Genomic DNA, 26,870 nt, shown 5'->3' with positions numbered 1-26,870 from the left:
AGGCCTCTGGAAATGATGAGAGTTGAATTGATTTTTCTGAACAATTTATTTTCCCATATCTCCAAGTCCTGCTTTTTGAGCATTAATGCCAGAAATGGCATTGCATTTTTCAGAAACCTTCAGTGACTAGTGGCAAGATGCAAGTACTCTAAATGTAACCATTTAAAGATAATGTTTAAGAGTTTTAAAGAAAAGTAGTACAGGTGACTTATTGCACACATCTTCCATTATCGATTGATTGAATATATTTATTGCATTAAAATTGATGGAAGATGTGTGGCTAAACATCCTGCATAACTCTGAAGATCTTAGTCAATATCCAGGAAAGGACGTTGTTTTTATTAATATCACAATAGCACCTAAACATTCCCATTGTTCTAGACATTATAGTATGAGCACAGAGTGAGAGTCAGTCCCTCCTCCAAAGAGTTTACATCTTAGTCGCTCTACTTATGAACTAAGCCTTATTGAAGATCAGTGTTTGAAACAACCTCATTTATTAATGTAATAATAAAGGGTAGTAGTAGAAACAAACATGGATCTGCCCTAGGTCACACACAGCAGGTTAGTGAAAGAGCAGAGGACAGACCCAAGTTCTTGAGACGCAGTGTAGTGGTTTATCCATCAAGCCACAGACATTGTGAGGTATTTTGGATGAAACCCCATATATTCAGATATTTATGTAAAACTGATCTCAAACATCTAGATCTCAAGACTGCAACAAACATCAGGATTTCATTTTGTGTCAACTTCTACAAGATAGATCTTTTGGGAAAGTGGGCAATGGTCTTCTCATTGGGTAACTGATGACACAAACTTCCCGAGACTAAATAGCATTAAAATATGTCAATGCATTTATTACACTTGGGCTTAGGCTCTAAATATTGTCTAATGTAAAAGTTGCCCCAGTTGCAGAAATCTTAATGGGTGTCATTTTCCACTACTTGACCTTTTATGGTCATTCACATCTGTATGAAGTTAAGTGCTAAGTGAGTATAGATTAGGGTGAGCAGATGTTCTGTTTTTAAAGGGACAGTCCCATTTTTAGGGACTTTTTCTTATATAGGCGCTTATTTCCCCCCACCCCAGGTCCCATTTTTTTCCCACAGTTGTGATCTGGTAACTCTATGTAGAATGCTACTAAATCAGATAACTCTACTCACTGACAGTAGTTAATATTCACGTTGTCAGGGTATAAATGCCTACAGGTGTTTAAGGCAATGGAAAGTCAGGTCCAATGGCTTTTGGCCACTTCAGTAAACCAGATGATTGTCAGCTATTGCTCCAGTTTCTCTACTAAGTTCTAAATGCATAAATAACTTGAGAATTGACAACTTTTAAACTCATAGACGCACCCCATCTTGGCTCAAATAGCTCTGATGTTGCAATGGAGCTGAGTGTTACCAGTGTGAGGGAACAACAATAAAGTGTCTCTGAATCAAAAGGGGCAGTAGAATATTTTCAGCATAGAAATCTTCAGGATCTTCCTCCTCCCTTCCCTATCTTGCCTATAGAGAAGATAGAAGGTTGTTAAGGGGAGATCCTTCTGAGAACACTTGCATAGTCATATCTAAGGATGGCTCTTAATAATTCACTGTGATAGTTATTTCTGCTCTTTACTTGTGGCAAGTACCCTTTCATAAAGTTGGGCACTCTCAAATTATTACATTAATAAATAAGGTTGTTTCAAACACTGATCTTCAATAAGGCTTAGTTCATAAGTAGAGTGACTAAGATGAATGATCTCAGCTTAACTCCTTAAAGATAAGAAGGATCCACATTTGATTGCATTGCCAAAGCAGGGTGATTTTCTCCCCCGAGAAAATGAGAAGGATTAAACAAGTATGAAATCTCTTTGTATCAAAGACTATGTACATTCCAGGTCAACACTGTAGATCACTAAGAACACTCAACAGATCAAAGCATCTTTCTTAATCCATATTCCTTTTTGCTTATTAGATTTAAGAAGTTTCACTTTCAACTTATTATATTTTCAAGGTTCATCATCATTTGGCTCTTCCTCTTTTTTTTTCGCTTTTGTTTCTTTGCTGAGCTAAGGGATCAGTATCAATATAGGCTGATTTTTAATTAACAAGATGATGCTATGTATACTTCGGTAAGGTGTAGTCATGCATGACGGCCCACTCCAAAGCCTACTGAAGTGAAAGGAAAGAATCCCATTTAACCCCTGTGGGTTAAATCATCACAGCTCTTACTCAGACAAGCAGGGGAATAAGAGGGATTAATGCTCCTCTTTACTCTCCTTCCTTAGCCTGTCATATTGACTCTGATTGCAGTGAGGAGAGAGAAATTACTGGGGACGCAGGTGCCCCAACTCATTCATTGAGCACTTCAGAAAATGTATCCATCCAAGGCACTGGACAGTGTAATTGAGTGGTCCAAGACAAATCATTTTATAGTTGATTGTTTGGGGGATTGTTTTTAAAGCAGCTGTTTGAAGATGGTCAAAAATCTGTAACTTTAGAATTATTCCCATCAGAGATGGATCAGTGTGCAGGGGAAGCAATCAAGAGACCCCGATAAACGTAATTACAGCTATAAGAGACTTAATCAAGAATGTGCTATAAGTTCACATCATTTTTTTTAAATTTCCTTTTGTGTGATGAACATCACATTACATAACATGGGTTCCCAATATAGGCTGTGGCCAGATGAAGCTTTGAACATGTGTATACTTAAGGACACGCCTGAAAGTCAATACTTAAAATAAATAACCCTTTGCAACACATCTTACTTTGAAGACTGATGTTACTTGACAATGCTAATGCAACGACACCAAGGCTTCTCACTGAATGCACTCCAGAAGTAAGTTATACACTAAACACTTATTCATCCACAGCATTTCAACAGATGGATCTTTAAATAAAAATTTGGATTATCCTTCTGGAAAAGTCCTGTGGAATTTAATATGAAAAAATATGAACAAATTACTTGACATACCTATTGTGACTATTTGGGAAATGTGTCAATTCCTTTAGATTTTGTGAAATATCATATATGACTAACCATCAGTATAGATTAGAATATCCACCTGTAGCAAGAACAGACTATTCCTGGAAAGCTGAAACAGGACCAGGGGGGCTTTGTCTCTCGCCTCCCCCCCCCCCCCAAGGATACCAACCAAAGCCAAGAACTCTCAGGAGTGGAGAGGCTCCGAGGAAAGATTGAGTCAGGTAATTATTGTTTTCTATAGACCTGTAACTCTCCTGTGCTGTCTACAAGTAAAGTGTGTGCATTTAAGAAGCTCCTTAGCAATGTCTGGGTTCCTAACGTTACCTGTCCTGTGTCCCCAGAGAGTTAAATTATAAGTCAGAGCACCTACACTGATGAATTCTAGAGGAGGGTGCATGAGCACTTGTGGAGGCTCAGGACGTCTCAGCATTGGTTTGGGGGCTTAGAGCATTTGGATTGTGGAGTTCCATGTCCCAAGGAACGATTTCAAACAGGAGAGTCTGCACCTGGGAACATGCCCTAGATGGCAAGAGCTAATGAGTGTCTGAACTCTAACCAGGCCCAACAGGGTTGGACGCACATAGGATCTAAAGGTTGGTCCAATTAGTAGTGACTGTCCATTACAGGGATGCAGCCAGACCTGTGATACCTATAGAATTTAATAAAGAATGATATTCTTTCTATAGGTTTTTTTTCTTAAAAAACCTGCTGTAGAATTCTATAGCAGGTATACAAATTTTTGTTAAAATTACATACAACTGTCCCTAAAGAAAAGTTATTTTTTATTCAATTCTGCAGGAATTTTCCATAATTAGGAGTCTTATTAACTGAAGATATAATATATCCCCAAACCCAACTCTTTTCTTTTCAAGAGACAATTTATACAAGAAGCAAGTTAGATCAAGTTCTTTTGAATGTAATTTTAGTCAGCTCTTAAGTATATTACTAAAATAAAAAACCAGAAAGATTAGAAATTCAACATAGATTCACTCTGTGTTCAAAGAAACATTCTGCATATAAGAAACATAGCACAGGCAGGCAGCATAGTGCCTTAGAGTAGGGGCTCTCAACCTTTGTCTTTCTTTGCCCCCCCCCCCCCCCGACAACATGCTATAAAAACTCTATGGCCCACCTGTGCTGCAACAACTGGTTTTCTGCATATAAAACCCAGGGCTGGCATTAGGGGGTAGCAAACAGGGCAATTGCCCAGGGCTCCACGCCACAGGGGCCACCTTGAAGTTAAGTTGCTCAGGCTTTGGCTTCAGCCCCGAGTGGCAGGACTCAGAGACCCGGGCTTCAGCCCATGTGGTGGGGCTTCGGCTTTCTGCCCTGGGGCCCAGCAAGTCTAATGCTGGTTCTATTTGGCGGCCCGCTTGAAACTTGCTCGATGCCCTCTAGGGGGCCCCAGACCCCTGGTTGAGAACCACTGCCTTAGACTAGAGTATATAGATTAAGTTTTTGGATGGGAGTACTGCATGTAGAAAATAACATGTAGAAATTATGTTTAATTTACAGTTTTGTAAAGAAATAAAATGTAAATACCAGGAAATAAACATAGTTGCTCCTTCAGAAATATTCAGTGAACATCTAGAAAATTTTCCCAAGGGACTGCCAGGAAAACCAATTTCTCTCAGAAAAATCACATTCAAATGTCCCAAACTCAACTGAGTGAGAAAAAAAAGACTATGTATATTTGCGTCGGTAGATAGTTTGAAAAGCATTGCACATTAAGTGATGTGTTTAAGCATATTGGGCCAAATTCTGCTGTCTTGTGCCAGAATTATACCAATGTAATTCTGCAATATTTTTAGACTAACTCAACTGTAGCCACTAGAAATAGTCCAGAATTAAACTGGTATAATTCTAAAGAGCAGGAGTAGGATCTTGACTTTTAAAGTTTTAATCTGCAGCAACATTCAGATAGGGATAGGGCAAATATGTGGTTCATATACTTACACTGCTATTTTCAATTTTAATACTAAAAAACTCCTACGTGTTACTATGCCTGATTCTGTATGTGCACAATTAGCAGGAAGGGTGTCAAGACACTTTCTAGTCTATGTAAAGGTCATACATAATTCCCATTCCAGTGTTCCTGTGAAAACTGAGAATGCCGCCCACCACATACACAACACCTCAAAGGGGCGGGGACAAGGCAGGGTCCTGGCACTGCCCTAAGTTTGCACTAGTTAGCAGAGTATGCTATACTCTGTACGAGACATAATAGCAGATATGCATCTACTGCACAACTTGGAACACCAAGAATCATTCTACTTCCCGAAGGCACAATGCTGGTCCATAACAACCCTCATTCTGAGCAGATCCTAAATGTACAATCTAGCTTTGAGTTACTTAGCACCTGAATCTACACTCATTAAAACTCATTGGCAAAGCTCACATTGACAGAAATGATGAAGGATCAGGACCTTAATGAGGTGCAAAGATAGTTCAGATAAAAAAAAAAGTTGGGGATTTTCTTAAGTTAGATAACATTTTCAGGTTCAGTTGTATGTGGACTTTCTATGATTGCTGTTATGTTTTTATAGTGGATTTGGAAATGTATAGTAGGGATGTAGTTTCAAAGGTAGATATAACCATATGACCATGCAAAGGCAAACAGGTCCAGATATGAAAAGCACATCTCCCAGATACACAGCCAAAGACTTCATCTACTTTTATGCCCAAACTGAACTTTTATAAGGTCAAAAAAATTCAGATTAAATTTCTTTAGTCACTAAGGGTTTTCAGTAGGGAACAGACCTGAAATATTGCAAGAAAGGCTGTTCTTATGAGATTTCTGCCCTGATTTTACAGAGGTCCAGATAGTTGTTGTGAGTTCTCAACAAAGCATCTGAACTTCTGGATGCTTATCCAAGCCGAACCCAAACTCCAGATCTTTTGAGGTTTGTTAATATCAGAGATATATTTCACTCCTAACAATCTAGGAAATGTTCCCTACGCTTTCAGTGGGCTGAACAGAATACTCAGCTGTAAATGTGGAGTGGTCAAGAGCTGAAGCCAATTTCTGCAGCTTGAGAGCCTCTGTAACACTTGAGTCTGTTATAATCCTGTTCTTGTTGCTTAATGTGATTTGCTAGGGCGCCTTTTATTGCCTTTATCCTCAGGTCAGTTTACTCTCTTAAAATAGATATAACTCTTTATAAATAAGGCAGTATAAAGTGTTTCTTCTGTGCCCACTGTGTCAACAATAAATGTATTAATAGCTTTCTTGTTGGCTAATTTTACATCTTCATCACACAGCAGAGGGAAGAATAATTACTCAAATAAAAACAAAAACCAGTAGCTGTTCATCCTTTAACTACATTGGAACTTGAGTCTTCCTGATTTAAATAAATAACAAAATTCATAGCAGGATTAAGAAATTTAGAAGTTTACTAGTAATCTTGGCATATACTTTGCAAGTGGAAAAGATGTTATATTATTGCCTTTTAAAATGTCTTTTGAAATGCTTGAGCTATCAATCCTCACTGTGACGATCTGCCTTCAATTGCACCTCAGAAGGGAATACACTACGTGGATTATTTTTGCACATACTAGACAAGAAGTGTGTAGGTTTCAGATACGTACATGCATTTTTATGCTGGCTAATTCAAAGTATCATCAGAGTGAATGAAGGGGAGAAAAAAAAGTAAATTAATTCCTTTCTATCAGAAAGCCAACTTTTAGTCAGCTTTTCCCTGGGTGTTTGTATCTGCAAACCTGCTGAGGATTCCCGCAGAAGAAAGTCTATTAATTTTCCATGTACTTGTTGACGAAAAAGCTATCAGGATTATGTGCTGAATATTTCTAGTGTAGGGAAAGTAAGGGATGCAATTAATCTCTGTGAACTAAAATATACCTCTTTTCATTAATCTTTTATTGTAAGTGAGCAAAGTAATTGAACCAGTACCACACTGTCAGAATGAATGCAATGCCAGTGGGATATGCATGAGAGAGCACATACTGATTGGGTATTAAATATCTAACGGCAATAATTTATGGTTCATTACCTCTTTTTGGAGTTTCTCAGTTGCATAGTGCTTGAATTTTAAGTAGTCCGACTTTCAGGAGAAATGGCTTTCAAATGCTGAAGACAGCAAATGCACGAAACCCTCAGACAATCTACTTAATTTGGATAGTTTCATACTTAGTTGAACCAGGCTCTTTAGTCTGCCAGAAACATGTTAGATATTTGCAACTTGGATTAATGCAATTTAAGATCTAGTGATGAATATTTCAGGGATCATCATCAGCTCTAAGTTTCATTTCACCTATGAACATAAAGATGTGTGCGAGCATGAACTGTGTGCAGAAGAGGGTCAACTGTCTCGGTTATTTATATGCTCAAAAGGTCCAAATTTCAAAAAATGGACACCTCAATAGGATCTCCAGATCCTCTGTGTAGGTACTGATCTTGGCACTTAAATGCCTGTTTCATTGCCTCCTTCATTCCAACATACAGTAGGACATTGTGTAGAATAGTTTAGCTATGAAGTGGAAATAAAGGATAATTGTTCCCATTCTTCAGAAACATCGTCAATGGGACTATTCACAAGCTTAAAGTGAAGCACGTGCTTAAATACTTTGCTCGAGTGGGGCCGATAGGTGACCTGACCTACTCAGGGTGTGGTGCAATGCCCCCGACAGTAGGAAATCCAACCAGAATAGTGTTGCAATGGTGCAAGGCACTTAGAACTTTGCCTCCTTTAGGAGGCCTACAGCCAGCTACAGAAGCTCCAAAAGTAACAGACACTGGCTGGGGGGTGTTGTGAGGGGCAAGATGCCTATTCCTCTTGCTGAATCAGCACTTCCCCATCGTATCCTCCATCAGTGGGTCACATTCCAGCTGTGCTTCTCTGGTGAAACCTCTGGGGAAGAGTGATCACAGAAACTGAGCAAATTCAAAGTGGGAGGAAAATGCCACCAAATGAGAGAGAGTATTTTACACCTACTTTATACAAGTGTAAACAACTGCATATGGTGCAAGGCAGCAGACAATCAGTCCCAATAGTTCCAGTCTTGAATTGCCTCAAGTTTTACTGTTTGCTGTTTAGATAATTATCTGCATGGATTGTTCCTGTAACACCTACAAAGCTCTTTGGACCCTTGAACTCATCTTTCTCTTGTAAATTCAGCTCATCTATTAAAATTATTAAATTGTCCTCCTAATCAGACATTGCTCATTTGGCCAGAGACAACTCTGTGTTTACTATTTATTGATTTTTGTTAACTGGGCTCTGACTGTGGAGAAGAAACATTTCATTTTCAAAGTCGTCCCAGAGGACACTGGCAGGTTACAATCATTTGTACTGTAAAATTACTCCACGTTAATTGATTCTATATTTACATATTATGAATGCATATTTTAATCTGTTTTACATGAATAAGCCTGCTACAATGAAGATTTCATTTCCTTTTTTAAAACATTATAAGTACCTTGCCTTATTTGAAGAGGCAAATTTCTTTCAAATTGTTTTGACCTTTTCAGGGAAAAAAAAACACTTTTACCCAATATCCTTTTTTAAGCAGAAGTTTTTGTCTTCTCTGAACTTTAAGAGCCTGCCATAGGTTGGCTGGTCCTTTAAGGCAAGGCAGGCTCAACTTTGCCTGTGACCTACCAGCTAGCCCCATTCTGATGGTGATATGACAATTTAATGATAACTAGGCACCCCAGCTTCAGGAAATGAGGAAGGACTCCGTAACTAGAGCTGGGAATTCAGTCTAGAGAGAGAGACTGCAGACAAGACAGGACTCTGTTCTGGGGAGCAGCACCCACAGGGTGAAGCATGGGGGTGGGGGAAGCTCTAAGCTAGGGCCAACAAGTTTCAGGGAGATCCCTAGGGGAAGCTGTCAGAGTCCCTAAGGAAGGGAGGCAATGAGGGGAAACCTGCAAAGACAAGAAGTAAAGGGAGAACTTTGCAGGAGAAGGTCAGGCTCCCGCGGAAGAGGCCCCGAGGTAAGGCCAGTAAAAACACGTCAGTGGAGACTGAGAAGGATAGAAGAATTCTTAGTTCAGCAGACTAGGGAAAAGCCAGAGGCCTGAGAACCAAAGGGAGGCTGTGTTAAAACGCAGGGTATGAGGAAGCAGCACAGGGGGACTGAAAGGTAGGAAGTGGCCCAGGGAAACAGCAGTATGTCTAAGAAGCAGACCTAGCTGCCTAATACAGGGTCCCTGGGCCAGAATCCATGGTAAAGGGTGGGCTTTACCATGCCTCAGAAGAAGGGGCATGTAAGCCCAATGCAAGAATTATTGAAACTGGGGTGAGGCTGAAGACTGACCCCAAAGGATGATGATAACCCAAGAGAGGAACGAAAGGCTCTTATTATTTGGATGTTTCTACTGAATTTTCAATTGATCTTCTTGTTACCTCAGAAGGGGACTGAACTTTATGTGACTTGGCCAGAGGGCTAAACCCTGGAAGACACGGTGAGAAGTACATGGCTAGCAGGAGGTACCGGAGAGAAGGACCCCCTGCAGCATCATACCCTGACACAATGGAGCAATGACAATGGTGAATATGATACATATTCACTTTTTTATACCAAGAGTTAGGGGATGAACCCACCCTCAAACTCAGACCCTTTCACCACATTCTTACTAGACTGCTAAGTGACCCTATGGAAAAGTTCTGTGAATCGCACCTTTCATCTGAGGCATTCAAATCACTTTAATGCAGTGGTTGCGAAACTTGTTCCGCCGCTTGTGCAGGGAAAGTCCCTGGCGGCTGGGCTAGTTTTTTACCTGACAAGTCTGCAGGTTCAGCTGATCACGGCTCCTAGTGGCCGTGGTTCGCTGCTCCAGGCCAATGGGAGCTACTGGAAGCGGCGGCCAGTACGTCCCTTGGCCCACGCTGCTTCCAGCAACTCCCATTGGCCTGGAGCAGTGAACCGTGGCCACTAGGAGCCGCGATCAGCCAAACCTGCGGATGTGGCAGGTAAAAAACGGGCCCGGCCCACCAGGGACTTTCCCTGCACAAGCAGCGGAACAAGTTTCGCAACCACTGCTTTAATGAAATGGTTGCACACTCTTATCCGTATTTTACAGATGGGAAAACTAAACAGGTTAAGTTCCTTATCCAGAGTCCAACTACTCTAACAAGTCTATTTGACTACTCTTACAAGTATCTGAATGTTATGGTGCTTATCCATCAGTATTCTGTATCCTTACAGCATCTTTGTATCAATATGCTTTGAATTCTATCCTGCAGAAATCTCTTCCTGCCATTATCAGACAGACCAATTCATTTTCTAATTATAAATCTATATTAATGTTTTATCTTTTCTATAGTACATTAAAGATGTGAGCACTTCCATTCTGTACTGCAAAGCATATTGAGGCCTGTATTTATGGAGTGAACTGCATATGCATTAACGTTAATAGCAGGTTTTATTCCAACGAACGGCTATTTTATATACATATGGACAATACATTAAGAAAATAAAATGTTACACACATTAATACCTATATTTAAACACTTTATTATAGACAGAAAATCATAGTCTCAAATAAAACACAATGAAATAGCTTTAAAACAATAGCTGTAGTTTATATTTTGCCCCTAAAAGTCTGTCTTGCAATAGAGTATCCTCAGAAAGATATGATAGCAGAGTGGATACAGAATATAATTCTGAATGATATTAAAAAGGTCAGTGCTGAAATGTGCAGCTCATATTTTTGTGAAGATAACATGTGTGAACGAGTTATTTCCTCCTTTTAACATATAATGACCTTGCCCATTGATTTAATGAAGAAATTATACATGCTGTACTCAGATTTAACAAACTCCTCAGAATTAAAGATATACCTAAGGGGTGCGGGGGGAGAGACAGACACAGACCTCACACTAGCAGCCTAACCATCTGGCAAAGGAAAGCCCAGAGGTATCAACACAAGGACCTGTGGAGCCACACTTGTGGCATATGCAGGAGTGCCACCAGCTTTTTTGCTGCCCTAGGCGGCAGAAGGTCCCGCCCCTGAAATACCGATGATGACCGGGACGGCCGAAGATCCGGCCGCCTCGGTCGCCGCCCCCCAAATGTTAGTGCCCTAGGCGACTGCCTAGGTTGCCTAATGGGTTGTGCCGGCCCTGGGCATGTGCTATAGAGGGTTGGGGGAGGGGAAGCTGTGAGATGGCTAATCCTACCTCAGGTGTGCTGACCTTATTAATGTTATCTATGGTGAACACTAAACACTAAGAATATCAAACAATCCATGCCCTCTTTTTGTTAGTAGCAAAATATTAACAATGTGTTGTCATAATACACAGACAAATAATTAAAGCAGGAAAAGGCTGCTGTTTTCTTAATTACAGTCAGACTTGCTTAATTTGTGCTTGGTGTTGCCATATGGCTGCGTATTCAAAAAGTTTCACTAGTCTTAGAGACACAGAGAAAACACTATTAAGTTGTTATTAAAAAAGGACTTCAATTTCTGCAGAATTTGCAACCCTATTCAAATTAACCCTTCTGAGTGTAAATGTCGATATTACAAATGGATATTGAAAGAAGGGATTGTTCAGTAGTTTTATTCAGTGCTAAATTAATAGCAGGGAAGTGGGTGTTAGGGCTACTGGGTTCTCTTTCTGGGTCTGCCAGAGACACTGAAAAAAGGCGTGATCTTAACACAGGTCAACTAACTTGCATAACAATGGCAGTGAAGACACTGTTTCAGAGTGGTAGTTGTGTTAGTCTGTATCAGCAAAAATAACAAGGAATCCTTGTGGCACCTTAGAGACTTAGGGCTGGTCTACACTGGAGGGGGGGGGGAATCTATCTAAGATACGCAACTTCAGCTATGTGAATAGCGTAGCTGAAGTCGAAGTATCTTAGATCGAGTTACCTACCATCCTCACTCCACTACCGCCGTTCGCGTTGGTGGAGTTCCAGAGTCGACAGGAGCGCGTTTGGGGATCGATATATCACGTCTAGATGAGACGCGGTATATCGATCCCCGAGAAATCGATTGCTACCCATCAATACGGCTGGTAATGAAGAACCCTAACAAATTTGTACCCTAACAAATTTATTTGGGCATAAACTTTTGTGGGCTAGAACCCACTTTTAACTTGGGTAGCATTCGAGTGAAATCCCATAGGGGAACCTTGGGTTGAACTCAAGTAGATAGCCCAGTTAAAAACCTATCCTCACTGCTATTAAAACCTGGATTAGCTAACCCAAGTTAAAACTGCTCCCCCTCTCACCCCCAAAGCCTAACCTAAGTGACCTTATCCAAGTTACTTTATCCTTATTGCTTCTTTATCTGCCTACAAAGTGAAACATAATGGACTAGTAATTTGAAAACTATCAGGGTCTTATCTGAAAGTGAAAAGTAGCTATAACAAAGAGCAATGACCTGCACTGACTTCCAACTTCAGATTAGGGAGTTGGTTTTAAGATATATATATATATAAACCTGAGGGTATATCTACACTGCAACTGGAAGCAAGCTTCCCAGCCTAGGTAAACACTCATGCCAGCATGCTAAAAATAGCAGCGTGGATGTTGCTGCACTGGTAGAGGCTCAGACTAGCCGCTCAAGTAGGTCTCAGGGGATCAGGCTGTTCTGAGCTAGAGTGTTTAGCCTGAGCCTCCACTAGCTCTGCAACTTCCACACTATTTTTGGTGTGCTAACTTGAGCCCTGATCGGGTGAATTTGGCTCCCTCCCAGATGCAGTGGAGACATACCCTCAATGGCTTGAGTTCTAGCTGCCTAGTCCCTCTCCCGCTGCCCCCTCCCATCCTAACCTCTGGGGCTACAACATGGCAGTTAAGATAACTGGACATGCTCAAGAAAACAGCCCCCACATGTATTAAAGGGAGAACTGAAGAACATGCTTTGGAATTCCCTTTCTTGCTGGGCTTGTTTTGGACTAAGGCCTCTTGATGGAGACTATTTTAAAAAGTTTGTTTGGTGGTTTGCTCTTAAGGTGTGTATTTTTTGCAAACACTCAGAGAAGGGATTAGCAGAAGTTGGGGGAGTGGTTATTGGGGAGGAGTTTGTTTTTAGAGCTTCAGATATTCCTTGATGGGAATCCATTATAGGGCTTTCAGGTTTGTTATTTTTTAAAATAAGGGACTAGGGAACTGGTTAATAGACAGTTATTAGTCTAAATAAATGTAGTCTGAACCCTCAGTAAAATAAAGAGTTTGATGACGCTTTCTAGTTTTGGAGAATTTTGAGAATTAGGATGAAAGCAAAATGAACGAATTTGTATAGTCATCCTAGCGATCCTTCCCCCTGCTGAATTCAGAAGGAGAAACTGCTCATTATTAAGAGCTTAAAACACTGAGTGATGGAGCCAATAAAGGGGATAGTGCAATTGGAAAGAGGAGCAAAAATCTATAGGAGTATCAGCAGACTATCAGCCTCAAGCAAACCTTTCCCACTGCAGTGTAAAACGCAAGTGGCTCTGTTTATTCTACTCAATGGTTTTAATAGATTCAGGTGAGTTAACAGCTTGTGTTATATCTTCTAAACCACCACAGTGTGGCAGTGTTTTAGAGCATAACTTAGGACTGCACTGCTAACTTACATTTCCTTACTTGATACTCCCTTTAGCTTTACGGATGAAGTCCATTTCAAAAGAAAACCAGTGATGGTCTGTATTTTTCTTCTTCCTTTAAAGGATTCATAGTGTAACTAAAAGATTCCTTCCTTTGGTAACTGCCACTTATCTATCATTCACTTCAGTCATCATAAACACCCGCACAAAAATAAGAGACTTGGCATCATCACACCAAATTTCCTTTCCTGAACCACAGCCTAAGCATTTTCATGATCATTCTGCTTCATATCTATTGATATTAACTTGGCAGACGTTTGCTTTCAAAATATTGAGGACACATGCAAGAAAGCCTTTTTGCTTACTGCTTAACGCTAGAAGGCTACAAAATACCCCATGGGCTGAACACTGCAGAAACATATTGCACAATTAGACAGTCAGTGTGGATTCAGCACAGATTGCCTACCTCACTGTAGTGTGTTTCAACTCTCTTGTAACCAACTCTTTACCTCATTACACAACAGCCTTGAGAATCTTACCTGCTCTGTGCAGCTGACCTGGTGTCAGTCCATTTCTGTGATTATGATTACATCTGCATCCATCTAACCAAAGCATTTTACACACTATGGTTTCAATCATGATTGAAATAAAACTCCAGCTGACATCAAGGAATGAAACACAGCAGTTGTGTAAAACTACACAATAATTCAGGTTAGAAGAAGTATACCATAGCCAGTAAAAAGGGCAGGGCACTTGAGCTATGCACAATGTAATTACTCAGGTTAGGAATTGGCCAGGATACCAAGTCTAGCCCTCCAATCCATTGTAAAAGTATTATGGGATCTTGAAAGGCCACCAAGTTCAGGATCTCAGTTTTACATCTCATTCAAAAGATAGCTTAATATCCATTAACACTATCCTGGGGCACTGCTACAGTGCCATCTGCTGTGTCAACAACACCACTTCCTGCTGCTTTTGTGGTTTTCAAACCAAGGACTGACCAAGCCTGACCCTACTTATCTTATAAAATCTGATATGACGACAGCTCAAGGCAGTATGGCATAACATTTAAGCATAGGTTTCATTTGTCCTTCATTAATAAGCAACCTTACAGTCAAACATCCATTAACATACTGTATAATAAAAAGCCAACAACAATTTCAAATGAATTCCCATATGAGCAACACATTTCAAATGCTTAAATATTTCACAATCCACTTAGATACTGTCTCAGCAGCACACTTACTTTTTGAAATCTTAACACTTTCAATCTTTTCAAATGAAACATTTTCTTTCAAATTTCTTTATTAAGTTATGTCAGTTCCAGGCCAATTCCCTTTCTGGACTATATCCATTCTCTGGTGCATCTTTTGCCCTTTTAGCAAACAAAATCCTTGCTCTGGCTCTTTATATATTTTACCCTCTACAAAAAGTCTTTGTTCTAAACTAAATTAATAGAATCATCTGCCAGAGGCAGTCTTTCCTCTGCTGCATAAACTTTTTCTTAAATGCATACTAAGTAATTCAGAGCAACAATTACATAACTGCTTTTAAACCATTCTTTAACTCTAATATTTATACAGGCTTTGTTATCTCTAGTTTGATTTGGGAACAGTCTCTCTTTAGTTATCACTACTTGTGTGTATGGCAGTATTATGAAAATAATCCCCATACAATCTTTAATGTAATTTCCTTTTCTATTTTACTGTTCTGTTCTTTAAGCTTAGCAATACTTAGCCTGCTATGTGCAAGTAAATCGGTTTTGTGGCCCATTTCAGAGACATGATACTATCTCCAAAGAATAAACTTTCAAACAATTATCATCATAATGAGCCAAGACAATTTTACCTATAATCATTTAACCTCTTTTAAGACTTCAAGTTTGATTACTCTTATTTGATTTCAACAATGTGGTTTCCTCTATTCCACAGAAGAGATATTTTATTGCAACAAGGTGTGTTTTTTACACTGAGATACCTAAGTTGATGTAAATGAGTTGATCATAATGGATTGAAGGCACTGTAGTTTTTAACTCAATGTAGATAGGTGAGGTCAACCTCGGTGCGGGAGGGTGTGTGTGTGTAAAAAGTTGAGCTTGACTAGTTACATCATGCTAAAAACGAATTATGCCTCGTCTTCATTAGGATCTCGCCTTTTTTGCAGTGAAGACAACCTGAATCTAATCACACATCCAATATTCCTTAACTAGTCCACATGAAAGTTCTTGGTTCCAAACATTTATTTAGTACAATTAAATTGTAAGCTTTCTGGGTCAGGGATCCTGTGTTCATTTCATTCTCATCTGTAAAATGCCTAGCACACTATTGGTGCGATAATTGTAATCAAAAGCAAGTGGTTGCTGTTACCCGGGGTTCTTTCAACCCAAAGCTCTTGGTAACTTTTACTCTGTGCGAGGTGGTGTCAGGAAATAAATCAGGGGAGACACGGCCATCCGACCGATAGATGGCTGGCACAAACAGGACAACACAAGAGTGCTTTCACTTAAAGCTAAACTTTAGTCTCAAGCACTTACACACGTCTGCAACAAGTTAGTAAAACACCTCCAACCCTTGGATAATTACCAAAACTGAGTGTGGCTCTCGAGTGACACAGCAGCAGGCTTCCAGTGGCCAAATCTTCCGTCTGCTGGTGGAGACCGCAAGATGTATCCAGAGGGAGAGTTCAAAAAGAGTCCCAAATGAGTCAAAGTATCTCAAATCTTTTCCCCCTTATTTATACATTTTTAATAGAATGACATGTCCCTTAAAGAAAACTTGTTAAGTAAGCAGTTTCAATGGTCAAGCAAGAGGTTTCTTCTGATTACTGATTAACCAGGTGTGGGTTTTTCCAGAGTTTGCAGCCTTGAGACCCCCAATATACATTCCTGGGGCACATCCTGCTCTTTTAAAATGCATGTATCAGCAACTTCAACACAACTCTTATCAGGAAGGATGTGGGATCAAGCTGCCCTTTTGTGGCACCTCAAACCCCATCCCCTCCTGCCTTGGTCAAGCTGAGACTGCTGACTAGGCCACTTTAACAATAAGCCATAGTGATTTCAGGCACTTTACTGGTTTGCCAAAATCTCCCCGTACAGTTGCCAGCAATAGGCAAGTTGGGGTGGGGACATACTTTGAGTCAGATTTGTTGCAGTTTTTTAGCTAGTGAAACTAATTGAGTTCAGTGGAGCTGCATTGCTGTAGAACTAGAGTAATGCAGCATCCTTACTTTTTGTTCTTGATTTATGCTTTCTCCCATGCATTTGCCTGCTAAGAAAGGGCAAAATCCTTGTTGCAGGGAATATACTTGTAACTGCCCTGCTAATTCTCCCTGTATTTGCTACCTCTACCAAGGGTATGGATTAACAATGAACATGTAGTATAAAGTGTTCTCCAATGCTTGTATATTCCCAACATTCAAATGCACAAATATGTTAACTGGAAAACCAATATTTTTTAAATATATACATATATATTAGAATATAGTGTGTGTGTATGTATGTGTGTAGATATATAAAAAAATTAGTTTTCCAGTTAACATACTTGTGCATTTGAATGTTGGGAATTATATATAAAGTACTTTATCTCTAAATATTACAGTTAAGTGTACTGGTTCCACCCACCCACTCACCAGCATGCATGGGGGGAAAAAAAAGGCTATTTGATGGTCAGTACTTATTCCACCAGAATAATTATGGATCTACTTTGATTATGTGCAAAGGCACAAAAAAATCATTGTAGAAATCCATTCTGAATAGATGACTTTCAAGCTGCCTATTTCATAAACAGCTGCAGCAAAATAAAGATGTAGTCACTGTGATATTTTGTGTGGGTAAGCATGTTGAACAAAAATTAGGTAGTGGTGCTTTTATACTGCACAAATATATGTATTCCTGAAGTATATAAACATACTGGTTTGCTGCTGTTACTAGATCTGTTTCCTTTGAGCACTACTACCTTAAAACACCTTCTGGAGAGCACCATTGTTGATCATCAAATAGAGCAGCACATTCCAACATCAGCAGTGTAGGAGGAAAGATTAATCCTCTGAGAATATTGTATTCAAGAGGAGTGATAAAAATCATCACAAAGTAGGCAAGTTGCATTTAAAATGAAATAACATAACACACCATAGAGATTTCAGCTACTAATGCCTGTATTCTAGTCTCAAAATTTGTCTCTTCCTGTATCATAGTATAGTGTTTCATTAGCATAACCCTTTTGGTACTCAGTCAGAAAGCAGCCAGAGAGGCTCACTTGACAGGAGAGCTGGTGGTGTTCTACTGTGTAAGGGAAGGACAGGATTCCAGGCAGTCACTCAGAAGATAAGGAAGCCCTTCACAGAGTGCATAGGTACTGGCAATCCAGGGGAGAGGTAGGGAATCCATAGTCTTGTCATTGTGTGCGCATGCATACAGGAGCTGCATAGGGGTCACACAGCCTATAACTCCAGCACATGGAACGAAGTAAATCCATGAATGATTCCATAGCTACTCTGTTGCCTGGAGCAGGGAGGAAAAAGACCAACCACTCCTTTGACACTCACTGCACATCTGCACAATGACCACCCAACCAACTCTATCTTATGTCAGATTATATACAGGTCTCTCTCAAATATCTGTACTTCTAAACAGCAGGTTATTTGCTCTTCCACAATGAGTCAGGTGTGCACTTTGCTACACCACTTTTATAGATGGCAACTATTCTACGAGCCAGGTAACTTGCAGTGCCTCACTTCTACTGAGGGACTCTCAAGGTGTCTGCTAGGACTCCCTGATTCCCTGCCCCTGCCTCCACCCAAGCACAAATTAAGTGAACTTAGGGTCTGCTCTACCTTGGACCATCTGTCTTTGGCCCCTAAGAAATCATAGGTCAGCTGGAGATAGCATTCTAGCTACTCCTCTCCCTACAGAAGAAAAGTTCCTTTCTACTGTTGACATACTTTCTGAGCTAGGGCTGATGGAGGGAGAGATGTAGGAACTGGCTGGGATAACTGAGTTATGGGTGTACAACTTCTGAATTCTGATTGATTGTGTAATTGTTTTATGATAAACTATTGTATAATGAGTGCCTTTATGTATTTAGATACAGCAGTGAGGACAGGGCCTGTAGCATGTACACCCCAGACAAATAAAAGGGGAAATATGTAACGTTAATTATGGTGCTTAAACCTCACAAACATTATGCAAAAAAGCAACTGCAACTTTAGAAAAAAGAAGCAGTTTAGCTGATTTCTCTGAAGGAAGAGCAATGGAGTTAACAGGAGGAGAGAACAAAGGTAGCCAGGTGACCAGGAGGAGTTTAAATAGGGTAACCCACAGGAACAGGGCCAGACATGAAGCAAAAGCATGAACAAGGTCACAGAAGCTGGGTTAGGTTCACCAAGCAGGTAGAATTCTCATGGTGTAGTGGGGCCCTGCCTACTTCCTTGAACCCAGATTTCCCCAAGAACACTGGACAACCCATGAGACTTGGACCCTAGCCCAAACATCCCTTCTGGCCTTGGAATCTAGGAAATGAATGCCCTGGAGTTGTGAGGAAATTGAGGCGAGGACATGTGTTTAGTATTTGTTGTTTTGTATGATCTGTACTCCCCTGTGTTTTGCATGATTAAATATAAAAGTGTTAGTCTGTGCAAAGTGTTCATGTGTTGACCACTTCACAACTGAGGCTTACCCGAGAGGGTTACTCTGAATCCAACAGTGTTATACTTTTGGGATGGAGTTCTGGGAGTGGGGGTTTATTTAAGTAATGGGATATCTCAGGGTCAGCATTGTTCTTAGGGCCTAGGACAGGTGGGCTGAGGAGCCCCATTTGGAAGAAGGGAAAACAGAGTCAGTGCCCAAGAAATGTGCCAGAGAGACCAAGGGAGTAGGGTTGCCAACCATCCAGAATTGTTCAGGAATTAAAAATTAATCTTTGATGAAAGATTATATCATGTGATAAAACCCCCAGGAATACATCCAACCAAAACTGGCAACCCTACAAGGGAGGAACCCGTGCTGCAGCCTGCTGAGACTCTAGAAGCGTAGTACACCCCAGGAGACCCAGAGCAGTATGTCCCTCGGCCCGTGCCGCTTCCTGCAGCCCCCATTGGCCTGGAGCAGCAAACCACGGCCACTGGTGATCGGCCGGACCTGCAGACGTGGCAGGTAAACAAACTGGCCCGGCCCGGCGGGGTTTTCCCTACACGAGCGGCGTCCCAAGTTTGAGAAACACTGGCCTAGAGTGATGGGACATAATGTATATAGTACATATTTTTTAAAAACTCCTTAATAAAGAGATTGTTATAGCTACTACCTTCTGGAGCATGTTTTAAGATAAAAACCTATCAGTGATAAACACCAAACTACCAACGTTTTAAAGTATAGGAAAGCTAACTTTGGAATGATGTTCTACAAAAAAAACCCACATAAGCACTTTTTCATACTAGTTGTTGATGCTATAAAACTTGTAATTTCCCAAATGCACCTAAAAAAAAGGGCTAACTTGATTAAGCTTTTTACAGAAGATATGACACAGTGATATAGTGAATTCAGGGAATCATTATTTATCATCCATAAATTTGCTTGCAATGAGAAAAACACAAGAATTACTCCATGTTTTCCCATAAACAGTTCAGTCCCAGGGAAAGGACATTAAATACTGCAGTGAAGCATTTCTCTTTCTGGAAGTAAACACTGGAAGAGTCAAAAAACCAGACATTAACTCAATACCTGTTCATGATGCCTACCTTTTTTGCTTCATTTAGTTTGGCCTTGCTTATGATATAACACTGGCATTAAATAATTTATTTGCATATCTTAATATGTCACATATTAAGACCAGTATATATATTTTCTTTAAAAAGAGAGTAGGGGATACAACAGCTTCTAAGTACATTTTGGTAGTTGGTATTTTGTTTGAAAGCGGGAGGGGAATATACACAAGCACCAGAGGGACGACATGAAGGACAGAGGGAAAAAAAATAAATGTCACCATATTAAGGTAGTAAGGCAAAAGTCAGTATATCAAATGGGCATTGCCATTTCAAGACAGTCACAAGGGAAATTATTCTTAGTCCCATATCCAGAGCTGCAGCAAGGTATTCAAGAGATCCCAAGCCCTTCTGAACTAGGCCCCTTAGGCGGGTTTGGAAAAGCGTGTAAACTCCCAACCATTTCTTGAATGGGCAACCCACAAGAAATATAGAAGCTGCCAATATTTACTAAGAGTGAAGATAGAAAACAGCACTTCTATGAGGGTTTTTCCCCTTCATCATGGGCCCAATGCCCATGAAACTCAATGGGAAAACTTCCATTGAAGTCAATGGGAATGGGATTAGGAATGGGACTTCCTAGCATCACCAGATCAGAAACTTAAAAAACAAACAAACAAGACTGGCTTACTTGACAGTTTCTCACTTTTTCCTTTCTTATGTTTTTGTTGTCTCCCTGGATTGCCTTCATTTTGTGATCAAATTTGTTTTGGCAGGTGGATCCATTTGCAACTCTTGCAAATTGACTAGCTTGTATTGTACTGTTCTCTTTTTCCAGGTATGAGATGAAAGGTTTGTCTATTTTTAAACAGCCCACTTATGACTGCTTGAAATGGTGATTGTGTTCTAACATTCAAAAGGGATGAAAGATTAAGAACACAGATCATCTTTCAACTGTAAAGCAGCATAAAAAAACCCCGAACATCATATCTCAAATTAGGAGAAATCTAGGCTCTTGTCAGTTTCTCTTCACATCCATTTGTTCTTTGTTTTCCATCTGTTTTTGTTGAGAAATGCAAAAACATGAGAGTAATTCAAAGACTCTGCTCAACATATGTCCCATGCTATTGGCAAAAACACAAAATGGTCTTAAGGTCCACCTACTTGGACTGTCAACCATGGGTTTTTTTGTGTGCACAATTGCTAAGAACTTGTCTACAAGACAAGTTAGTGTGCAGTAAGTCAGGGTGCGAATCTAGATCACATTAGATTGCCGTGTAGACAAGTCCTGTGAGTCATGAATTAATATTTAACTAATATTAATGCATTTTCAAACACTAGAGAGTGTCCACTGGAGATAATAAAGCCTATATGAAGGGTGATAGATGTTTTAGCTGTATTTAAAAGGTTTGCTTCCTTCCTTTAAGGAATCAGGGAAGACAGTGAATTGCTGTGAACAATATTTTTCTGGTTTGGTATCTACTGTAGGACTCCAGAGTACAAGACAAACCCATAGTCTTGCAGTAGCATCCTGTGTCAAAGCCATGTAGGTCTCCAAATAGACTTCTAAAACCCACGTAGCTCAAGGAAGGCATCATGGTTTGGCAGAAGGTTGGGGTGGGAGGATTTTGGCTGCTGTAGAGGGTGTCAGGGCACTTCATGGGAAGTAAGAAGTCTGGTCAGAAGTGAAATATTCAAAAGGCACAAGGGCTCAACACAAAGGAAAACTATTTCCAAAACCAATGCTGTCTCAAACAGCAGACTTGCCCAGTACTGGAAAAGGAGTCTCATAACAGATTTTGCTGACCTTATCTATATCAGGGTACAAAGGTGACTATTTCATAACTCCATCCTAATATAGCAAAATATTCTAGGCAATGCAGATTGTCCTCCAAACTTGTAGCCACTCTTTCCAGCCATGCTGGTATCATTAGCAAATGATGCCAATTTACCAGTACCCACCACACACGTGATGAAAGATGCTCAGTAAATTTTTCAAAAGCTCCTAAATCCCCTTTTCAACAGTGATTTATGTATTTAGATGATTTAGTTGGGAATCGGTCCTGCTTTGAGCAGAAGGTTGGACTAGATGACCTCCTGAGGTCCCTTCCAACCCTGATATTCTATGATTCTATGAAAACTAAAAATCAATGGGACTTAGACTCCTAAGTTTTGAAAAAGGGATTTAGACCCAGATCCTCAATGGGAGTTACGCACCTTTGAGAATCTGGGCCTTAGACACTTGTGCAAATTGTACCACATGCCTGTAATTATTTGTGAGGGTACCTATGGGCACCAAGAGTTCTGAAAGAACTCAAATGTCAAGTTGCGGAACTATTAACTAAGGTTTGTAACCTGTCCTTTAAATCGGCTTCGGTACCCAATGACTGGAAATTAGCTAATGTAACGCCAATATTTAAAAAGGGCTCTAGGGGTGATCCCGGCAATTACAGACCGGTAAGTCTAACGTCGGTACCGGGCAAATTAGTTGAAACAATAGTAAAGAATAAAATTGTCAGACACATAGAAAAACAAACTCTTGAGCAATAGTCAACATGGTTTCTGTAAAGGGAAATCGTGTCTTACTAATCTATTAGAGTTCTTTGAAGGGGTCAACAAACATGTGGACAAGGGGGATCCGGTGGACATAGTGTACTTAGATTTCCAGAAAGCCTTTGACAAGGTCCCTCACCAAAGGTTCTTACGTAAATTAAGCTGTCATGGGATAAAAGGAAAGGTCCTTTCATGGACTGAGAACTGGTTAAAGGACAGGGAACAAAGGGTAGGAATTAATGGTAAATTCTCAGAATGGAGAGGGGTAACTAGTGGCGTTCCGCAAGTGTCAGTCCTAGGACCAATCCTATTCAATTTATTCATAAATGATCTGGAGAAAGGGGTAAACAGTGAGGTGGCAAAGTTTGCAGATGATACTAAACTACTCAAGATAGTTAAGACCAAAGCAGATTGTGAAGAACTTCAAAAAGATCTCACAAAACTAAGTGATTGGGCAACAAAATAGCAAATGAAATTTAATGTGGATAAATGTAAAGTAATGCACATTGGAAAAAATAACCCCAACTATACATACTACATGATGGGGGCTAATTTAGCTACAACGAGTCAGGAAAAAGATCTTGGAGTTATCGTGGATAGTTCTCTGAAGATGTCCACGCAGTGTGCAGAGGCGGTCAAAAAAGCAAACAGGATGTTAGGAATCATTAAAAAGGGGATAGAGAATAAGACTGAGAATATATTATTGCCCTTATATAAATCCATGGGACGCCCACATCTCCAATACTGTGTACAGATGTGGTCTCCTCACCTCAAAAAAGATATTCTAGCACTAGAAAAGGTTCAGAAAAGGGCAACTAAAATGATTAGGGGTTTAGAGAGGGTCCCATATGAGGAAAGATTAAAGAGGCTAGGACTCTTCAGTTTGGAAAAGAGAAGACTAAGGGGGGACATGATAGAGGTATATAAAATCATGAGTGATGTTGAGAAAGTGGATAAGGAAAAGTTATTTACTTATTCCCATAATACAAGAACTAGGGGTCACCAAATGAAATTAATAGGCAGCAGGTTTAAAACAAATAAAAGGAAGTTCTTCTTCACGCAGCGCACAGTCAACTTGTGGAACTCCTTACCTGAGGAGGTTGTGAAGGCTAGGACTATAACAATGTTTAAAAGGGGACTGGATAAATTCATGGTGGCTAAGTCCATAAATGGCTATTAGCCAGGATGGGTAAGAATGGTGTCCCTAGCCTCTGTTCGTCAGAGGATGGAGATGGATGGCAGGAGAGAGATCACTTGATCATTGCCTGTTAGGTTCACTCCCTCAGGGGCACCTGGCATTGGCCACTGTCAGTAGACAGATACTGGGCTAGATGGACCTTTGGTCTGACCCGGTACGGCCTTTCTTATGTTCTTATTACTATGACTCTAGTAATGAGAAACTGGGGTACTTGCCATCCTATCAAGAAAACACACTTTTTAGTGTGTGTGTGTGATAATTTAGTTGCAGAATATGACATAATGGATTGTGAATTAAATCAGTTTTCAGATCCGTTTCACCAACGTTGTTAATGACTGATCTTCACTAGAGTATATCTTTGGGTAACATTCATAAAACAACTCACAGCCATAGAGCTATGCTTAGCACTGTTCTGCAGTTTCTAGAAAATGTAGCAACAGTACAGATTTATGACAGCGTTATTTGAGGCATATTACATGTATGTTTATTTCAGATGAAGGATAAAGTATATCTGTAATTTTAAATCAATAGTGTTTTTCTCTTTAAAATATGAAATATGCTGTTCCTTTGACTACAGAACTGCAGCATATGACAAGAGAAAAATATTCCATTTTAATAATTTGTTCAGCACAAAGAAATCCCTACTGAACAATTTATACTGTAGTTCTCCTGTATATTTAGTATACCTATAGATCATTTGGAAGGTCTGAATAGCTAAGTGATTTTAACTATTAGTATTGGAAAAGAGTCAGTGGGGGGAACATACTTTGATTTTGCTGGCCAATTTATTGAAAGAACAGTGGCACTTTATAATGTAATACTGTCTTATTAGTCTTTACTGGACGTCAAAAGGAAAGAACTTAATCTCCATTTTCCTAGCCCATTGCTTTGATCATATCATCCCTCTCTTTGAAACCCTCAACTGGTTCCCCCACTTTCTACTGCATCAAACACAAGTAGCTAGGTTTCATTTTCAAGGCCCTTCATGGCCTAACACCACCCTACCTATCAACTCTCGTTCATTACCAGAATTACTTCTGCCTTCCATCAGCTCATAATGCCAGCCTCCAGTACCTACTTGTTAAATTTTCAAAGAAGCACTTCCTTGCTTTCTCCCATGTGGCTCCTCCCACTTGGGAGGAGCACCCCATTATCCTCCTTCAAACTCTCTGCTTACAAAAACTTGACAGTGGTTAGGCTGCCGGTATTCTGAGACCACAGCCTGTCATGCTGACCAGTATTGTCTTATAGTTTCCTTGAATTCCCCCTGCGTGCTTATCTCTCTCTCTTGTTTCATATTTAGATTGTAAGCTGTTTGGGACACTGCCTTTTTTATTTTCAGCACCTAGCACAATGGGGTCCTGGTTCTTGCTAGCAGCTCCTAGGCACTATGGTAATACTGCTAATAAATAATTCTAGTAAACCTTTATGCACATATTGTATTGACATTAGCTGTCTGGTTTTAGTAATATAATGAATTCACTGTGATACCAAGGAAAAAGATTTTAGCTTTCAAAGCAGATGGAATTACTAAAATAAACTTAATACTTTTAAATGCAAAACTGTTATGCATTCTTAAGCTTTAGCCTGTCAAAATCTAATTTATTTTTATCTTAAATATACCTCTCTGCCACACATGTAGCATTCTAGAAGCCCCTTAAATTGCAATTGTGATGCTGACAGACTAGGTGCCAGCTCATGCCAAGGCGCCTAGGCCTCAGTGAACACTGACAAATGCAGAGCTGGAAACCAATCTGGCTCACCCGCGAGTTAGTGTTGTTAAAATAGAGATTAGAGTTAGAGAGATGTTTGGAATTTATGAAATGCTTTTGGGTTGCTGCATGCATTAATCTCACTTATAACATCTGTATCCCATGTTATAAGCTAATGTTTAAGTGTTTTCTTTGTAACTATAAAAGTATTTGCTATGAAACTAGAAATCTCCCCCAATCAGAAGAGACGCTTTACCAAGTGTGAAATACTAATTTACCACAAGAAGTGTCATCTCCTGCACAACAATAGAAGGGCAGACGACAATTGTAGAATGTCAGTGCACCAAAGACTTTTTTGATTGCTTCCCCCACATCCTTGAAGAAGCAATGTGCACAAACCCTCATCCCATCACAGTTTGAACTCTGAGCAGGGCTGGCTCCAGACCCCAGCACGCCAAGCGCGTGCTTGGGGCGGCAAGCTGCGGGGGCGGGGCCCTCTGCCTGTCGCCGGGAGGGCGGCAGGCGGCTCCGGTGGACCTCCCGCAGGCGTGCCTGCGGATGCTCCACCGGAGCCGCGGGACCAGCGGACCCTCCGCAGGGACGTCTGCAGGAGGTCCACTGGAGCCGCGGGACCGACGACCGCCAGCGCGCCCCCCACAGCGTGCCGCCCTGCTTGGGGCGGTGAAATTGCTAGAGCCGCTCCTGACTCTGAGGGAAGGTAATAAAAATCCCTGACCAGAAGGATCCATATTACTATGCTGCGTGGAATTTGGAGAGGGCAACAATACTAAGCATAAGCAAGGGATCCACAAGCTGCACTGCAGATCTTGAATTATCCACAAATAAGGTTAAGATTTTATCACAGTTATTTTTAGTAAAAGTCACGTGAGCTATGACCTGAGACTTACTTTTAAAAAAACAGGGGTGGGGGGCAGAGAGGGAAAGGAATAACAGCTGGATCCCCATCGGGGTTACTGACAGCCCCAGCCTCTCCACCAGAGGGGTACGCGGCCCTGGCTCCAGACCCTGCTGCAGCCATGGGAGGAGAGCAGGAGGCAGACAGCCCCAGCTGAAGCCGCGGGGTGGGAGCACAGAGCAGTGACTTCAGCTTAGCCCTGGCCCAGGCCCTGCCCACAGAGGGCAGGAGGGGCTCCGGCCCCAATCCCGGATCGGGGCCACCTGATCCCAGCTCCAGCCCCAGCCGTGAGGGAAGGAGGGAGGAGTGGGATACCATTT

At 40.7% G+C, this 26,870-nt stretch overlaps 1 protein-coding gene across 12 annotated transcripts in view; it reads right to left on the bottom strand.

Moving 5' to 3' along the window:
- CDH8 (cadherin 8) overlaps nt 1-26,870 on the bottom strand; it is a 290,464-nt gene that overhangs the window by 257,920 nt on the left and 5,674 nt on the right. The window contains exon 1 of one of the 12 annotated variants that reach the window (XM_039503458.1): nt 13,506-13,670. The exons of 10 other annotated variants lie outside the window; for them this stretch is intronic. The gene's annotated coding sequence lies outside the window, so the exon portion shown is untranslated. Of the gene's footprint in view, nt 1-2,755; nt 2,796-13,505; nt 13,671-26,870 lie in introns of those variants that run through there. One more of the 12 variants, XM_039503459.1, reaches the window with a different exon arrangement.

Source organism: Mauremys reevesii, linkage group 16 (genome assembly GCF_016161935.1).
Source record: "Mauremys reevesii isolate NIE-2019 linkage group 16, ASM1616193v1, whole genome shotgun sequence".
Classification (NCBI taxonomy): Eukaryota; Metazoa; Chordata; order Testudines; family Geoemydidae; genus Mauremys; species Mauremys reevesii.
Note: the sequence above shows the minus strand (reverse complement) of the source record. Positions and strands in the feature narration are given on the sequence as shown.